The 6,250-nt window shown below is 44.3% G+C and overlaps 1 long non-coding RNA gene across 1 annotated transcript; it reads left to right on the top strand.

Annotated features, from left to right (window-relative positions):
- The first annotated feature begins 453 nt into the window (after positions 1–453).
- Positions 454–5,873, top strand: LOC121664718. Its single transcript, XR_006016103.1, has 3 exons — positions 454–3,959; positions 4,444–5,579; positions 5,677–5,873. It is a non-coding gene; the product is annotated as an uncharacterized LOC121664718 (long non-coding RNA).
- Positions 5,874–6,250: the final 377 nt, after the last annotated feature.

Genomic DNA, 6,250 nt, shown 5'->3' with positions numbered 1-6,250 from the left:
AACATGTCAGACTTTACCAGACTTTATGTGAAATTCCTTTGCTTCATCCTGCAGCAATTGATCTTTCTGAAATCCTAAACAAGGGAAGGAGATTACAGCCAGATGTGCTCTCCAGCAACGTCCCTTTACCTGGCCTTGAGGGTGGTAGGGACACAAGTGGGACAAGAGGTGCAGGACTGCACCGGTGATGCCCTCCCAGCATCAGCTTGCCCAGTGGTTCTTTCAGGCAACCAGGGACCAGGCTGCAGTATGCCCCTTCCCCAGGGATTCCTCTTCCTCTGGTTGCCACCACTCCTTGGTGGGTGACCAAACCACCAGTGTGGTGATCTGTTTACCCACTGCATTTGTGATGCCATGTTACCCCTCCTGCTCTCCCCTGCCCTCAGTCCTGGCCACTCCCTTGGGTTCTCCCTATTGGTTCCTGTACCCCAACCCTGCCCGTGGACCGCCCCTGAGCCCCTGACAAAACCTCCCTGTGACCGGATTACAAGGTCTCTCTGCCTCTGGGGATCACTGGGAGAAGATGTGATTGAAGTCCTCTCAAATCCTCATGGAGAGACCCTTCTCGCCTCCTTTGCCATCACTGGTAGTGCTGCTAGCTGCCGGAGCAAGAACCGCGGGGCCGTCCAAAATGGACTGCGGGAGTGCGATAATGGTCGCACTGCCCTAAGCATCCCCGCTGAGCTCTCAGGAAAGCTGCAGCTTGCTAAACTAAACCTGGAGACTACAACACACCAGCTTCTTTCTCTGGTACTGATGGTTGAGGTTAGTGCTGAAGACATGCCACAGCTTCAATCCAAAATTTCCCTGACTTAAGAAAACCATTTGCATAGAAAGTGACCTGGATGCCCCTTGGAAGAAAGGGACAGTGTGACCAGGGACATGATGTGAGCACTGTGTGTAGAAATATTCCAAACAAATAGAGTGAGCACTCCTCTGGTTGCCGCTCTATTGAAGGATTGTTCTCTAGTGGATTTTACCTGTGGTAACTTCCAAAAGGATTGATGGTGCAGGCGCTTAGCCAGGGTGCTACTGCTGAGCCATGCCCGGGAACCCCTGGCTCCAGAGGGGGCGGCAGGACTCTTCTTTTAGCAGACAGGATGAACAAACTTCCACATGATGACTGCAGCTTGCTAGAGGCCAAGGAGCACAGGGCTTCCTGGCCCCCGTGTCTTCATCCTGAGCCCTGCTGCTGGCCAGCAGGCCAAGTTGGCCATGGCTGGGGCATGTGAAGCTGCATGAAGTCCTATCAAATGCAGACTGAAAATGTCCAGGACAAAGGCACTAAGTAGGAAGGAAATTGCTGGCAAGATTAATTGGCAACAGATTAATTACTGGTGTTGTGTTCATCCATGCTTCCTCTTCAAAGGGGAAATAACTCCTATGCTCTCCCTGCAGACACTGCTTCTGTATAGCTAGTGCTGCTGTGTTACCCTCCTTGAGTAGCTTGTGTTTTTTCAAAAATTCAAAAGATGTCTTGAGGATCACAGTGCTTGTGTTCCCTGTTACTCTGTGAAACAGTTGTAAGACTTTTCTCTGTCTCAAAAATTCAGCCTCTGTTCCTTGCTAAGCAAGCAAAATACTCAGTGTTCTTGCTCCCCATGGGAATGAGTATTTTGTAGTACTGTATAAGCACTATAAGCCAAGATAAAGCAGATTTCAATGATTATTAACAAGCCATTATTCTTCTCTCCAAACGATACAAAATCTGACAAACTGAGCTGCACAAGTATTAAATCCTAGATTTTAAACAAACAATAGATAAATCTATTAATTGCAACAGTTCTGACTTGACTAGTCAGCAAAAATCGGAACTAAAACCCTTTTAAGCTTCCCTTTTCCTCACTGGGCTCTCTTGGGTGTTGCTTGATGTGGCTTTGGGGAAAGTGAATTCTTAGCCCTTGCACAGTGAGGCTGGACTGATCACTGGAAGTTGCATTTTTGTTGGATTTGATTTGGCTGGACAGATGCTAACCTTGCAATGGAAGGAAACTAGGCAGAGATAAAGGAAAAGAGCCAAGCTGAGGAAGCTGGTGTGAGTTCAGACTATTTAAAGAACTTCTGGCATGGAGGCTTTGAAATGACAAAAGAGCATCTTAAAAGGAATCCCTGTTGCTAAGCAACATGAATTGTTGTAAATAGAGCTCCAGGAAGAGAAGAGAGAAACCTCTGCTGCTTTCAAGGAAGAAATGCTGGTGAGGAGCCATAGCTGTATCCAAAGTGTTTTTAAAGTGTTCCAGCCACATCCTGTCTGTGAGAAGGTTTCCATGACCCTTCAGTACAGAGTGGCCACTGGTGAGACTGTGTGGCTCTCCTCCTCCACCTGCTGAAATGTAGGAGCATTGTGCCTCTGCTCAGGGTGAGTGAGAATACTGGGAGAAACCTGACACTGCAACAACAAGGCAAAAAAACCATAGGTCGTGCTCAGCCAGATGTTTTGGGAATGTGAAGTGATGTTTCAGCAGAGTTTTGAGTGCTTCAATTAATTTCTCAAGTTTCCCTCCACTTTCTCCCCCATTCACATTAACAAATTCTTATCTTTCACACTGATGGTCTTTGCCTGGTCATCATCCATCCAGCTGCCAGGTAACTACTGGTTATAGCATGTGATTTAACAATGTAAAATGCATGTTCCTTTCGGGAATATGTCAAAATAAATATATTTTGCCACAGCATGACGTTTTTTCCTTTGTCCTCTCCATGCTGCAGAGATGGGGCTCACAGTTGTCCTGCCTTTCTTGCCAAGTGTGAATCCTTGACGGATCTGATTTGCTGATGGGAGAACAAACCAACCTCTCTGTTAAAATTCAGGGTTTTGTCCTTTATGTGGCTGCTGGGAGCTGAGGCTGCAGTTGGGTGCTGCTAATGAGCTGTTTCTATTAGATGGTTTTGAAAGGGTAAATTCTTTTAACTCAGCCAGATGGGGGTATGGGAAGAGTGGTTCCATGTGTGCAGAGCTATTCAGTCATGTCCCCTCTGCCTACTGGCCTCAGCAGTAACCAGTGACCTGGGGCCACAGGTCATTTCTCCCATCAGATACTCACTCCTGAAATCCTGTCTGCTCTAATGTCAGCTTTCATGTGGTTTTTTTTCGTATATACACCAAATACCTAGTCCCTGTTTCCAAAACTGTGTGCAAGGAGAATTTCTTTAGGCTTGCTGAGTTTGTCAGATCCTGGTCTGCTCCTCAGCCCCCTGAAAAATCTCTGGATGGATGTCCTACTGTATTGTCAAGGGTAACAGTATGCAGGCTGGTCATTAGTCTTTTGAAAGAGTTTCACTTGGCAACTCAGTCTTTGGCAAGGTTTTATTTCCATCAGAGAAAGCACATCAGAGCTTCACACTGCAGCTTGTCTGGGTGTTAGTTCTTTGCGTATTGCCATCCCTCCAAAATACCAATTTCATTCAAAGGAACGCCAGAAGCAAGCCAAAGCCTTCTCTTGGTTTTTTGCAATAACTTTTAAAAAAGGAGTGAAATTCTTGAGACACTGTACCCCAGCTCTCTGTGCTCTCCTGGGGTGGCTGGGAGCAGATGAAAAGCCAGGCCCATAGCAGGGAAGGCCTGGGACGGCTAATCTCCCTAGCTCAAAAGGAAGGGAGCAGTGCCTGGGCTCCCTCCTCCCACTGGCAATGACAATGAAGTCTTGCTGGGATGGTGTTGGCCGATAGTCAGCGCTTCCTCTGTCACTGGGGCCTGTTGCCCAGTCACTTGCTGTCAATTACAGGCTTTTTACTCTTGGTGTAGCAATTTTCCTTGCTCTAATTTAACTTGTTGCTTATTTTGCTGTCAACAGTTGAGGACAATTGACCCTTTCCCTCACCTAACATCATCTGCAGCATCTGAAGGCTGCCAGCACTGCAGCCCCCATCCCCTCTCCTGCATTGCTTCTCCGTCTGCTCAGAGCTGTCACCTCCTGCTTGTGGGGACAAAACCATGTTTAAAGAAATGTTCCCAGAAGGTGTGTGAATTGTAGTTTGTCATGCTGCAGTGCTGATCCGAGCTGCACTGCCTGGGGCAGACACGCATCTCTGTCAGTCTGCACTGCACCAAGGGATGTATATTTTTTAGTTCACAGAAGAGCGGGTCTTAAAGAAACACTAGGGATTGGGCACTGGCACTCCATGTTAATGAAAAGATAGTAACTTTCAGATGTTTTTTTGGTGTGATAAAAACAGCAGTGTCTTTCAATGTGCTGCTGTTTGTGACTAGTAAGCCTGTCTTGGACAGGGTTTGCCTGGTTTGATTGAATGACAAAATCTGGGTGTGGGCAATACGGCTGCACAAATGGACTGTTTTACACACAAGTGGAAATAACTCTAGAAGAGGACAGTGGGGTGAACAATAGCAGAGAGAAAAACTCCTATGATCTTAATAATTTGACAAAACTTGCCTCCCATATTATCCTCTTATTTAGTTTTACCTTTTTTCCTTGTCTCTTTCAGATACCTAAGCAGCCCAAGAAGCAATTGCTATGGACCCAATCTTGCAGTAATCATACCCAGGATTGTGGAGTGAGCAGGACCTCAGGGAGCTAGAGTTTTCAACAGAGTTAGCTGGCTGCCTGCTGCTGGAGGAAATCTAGGCAGTTACTCGAGACACAACCATGACTTTGTGTAGATTTTCAGTTAACAGCATTTTCCATGGCCTTTCTTTTTGAGGTCCCATTTCTAAACTGCTGTCAGCCTGGACCTCATCACAGCCAGCTGTACAGGATTCCTGCAGTGCATGCTGCTGTGCCTGTCTGCAGCTCCAGCTCTCATGCCCATGTGCTGAATGGGCACTGTTTGCTGACACACTGTGGGACACCTTGAGCATGAGAAGACAATGAAGACTTCTTTTCAGGGTAATCCATCTTCTTAGCTTTATTCAAGTGTTTGTGCACCTTGCAGGTGAGTGCAGTTTCAGCTGAGGAGGTTGTTGTGTTTGTGTGAGGAGGTTGTTCTGTCTATGTTCAGCGATCTATGCTGGTGACTGGTTGATGTCTTCTGTAGTTTATGGGATGTTTGCTAGACCTCCTAGGCCTGAAAGATTTTGTCATCGCTTAGATGATTCTAAGTAGTGGTAACAGTGCAATACCAAAAGGACATATACTTCATGCTGAAATTCACTTCTTGTCCTTCAAGATATATATTAAACAGACTTTAAAAGGGAAGTTTTAAGTGAACTTTGTTATCTGAGGGTAAAACTCAGAGTCTGGATAAACAAGAGAATAAATCCAACAGTACATTAGGAAAGAGGGAGTAATTATTTTTTTAAAATGTAACCTCATTAATTTCTTATCTAAACTGGAAATTCCTTAAAGACAGAAACGTGTTTGAGCTCTGCAGTACAGATGTTCCCTCCATTTTACAAGTACAAGCACAGGGGTACAGACAGAGGGAAACTAGATGACAGACATGAGAAAAAAAGTGCTGAGGTGCAGATTCAGCTGTAAATTAATTGATGGAAGCAGAGAGAGATGGGGGACAGGGAGTCCCTTGGTAGATGGTCTGAAGTGGAGCTCTGGGTGACAGCAGCTGAAGCCACCACATAGCCCCAAACTTCCCCATAGCTCTGAGCATGATCTTACAGCAACTGTGTAAGTATAACAGTTATATGTCAAAAATCCAATAAAATATGCCAGGTATGCTGGATTTGCAAATACTTTTTTTTTGTTTGTTTTTTCAAACCTACAGCTCGGGCTGAAATTCTGGGAGGAATGGGGCTAGGAAATCCCCTATGGATACCAAAGCCACTGCTGGCACACACGGCCAAGGAGCAAGTTGCCAACATTTTCCTACAGTTTTCTTCTACATCGTTTGCTCCCACTGCTGCTACTGATTTCCACGAGATGGAGCTATTCTAACGTGGATTTGACTTGGGAACACGTGTGCTATAGCATCTTTTTCTTTTTTTTTTTCTTTTTTTCTTTTTCTCTTTCTCTTTTTCTTTTTCTCTTTCTTTCTTTTTTTCTCTTTCTCTTTCTTTTTCTCTTTCTCTTTCTTTTTCTTTTTCTTTTTCTTTTTCTTTTTCTTTTTCTTTTTCTTTTTCTTTTTCTTTTTCTTTTTCTTTTTCTTTTTCTTTTTCTCTTTCTTTTTCTTTCTCTTTTTCTTTCTCTTTTTCTTTCTCTTTTTCTTTTTCTCTTTCTCTTTCTTTTTCTTTTTCTTTTTCTTTTTCTTTTTCTTTTTCTTTTTCTTTTTCTTTTTCTTTTTCTTTTTCTTTTTTTTTCTTTTTCTTTTTCTTTTTCTTTTTCTTTTTCTTTTTCTTTTT

Source organism: Corvus kubaryi, unplaced genomic scaffold, assembly GCF_017639235.1.
Source record: "Corvus kubaryi isolate FWS band 111438036 unplaced genomic scaffold, C.kubaryi_AGA036_p1.0 37308, whole genome shotgun sequence".
Classification (NCBI taxonomy): Eukaryota; Metazoa; Chordata; class Aves; order Passeriformes; family Corvidae; genus Corvus; species Corvus kubaryi.
This window is presented reverse-complemented; position numbering and strand designations above follow the sequence as displayed.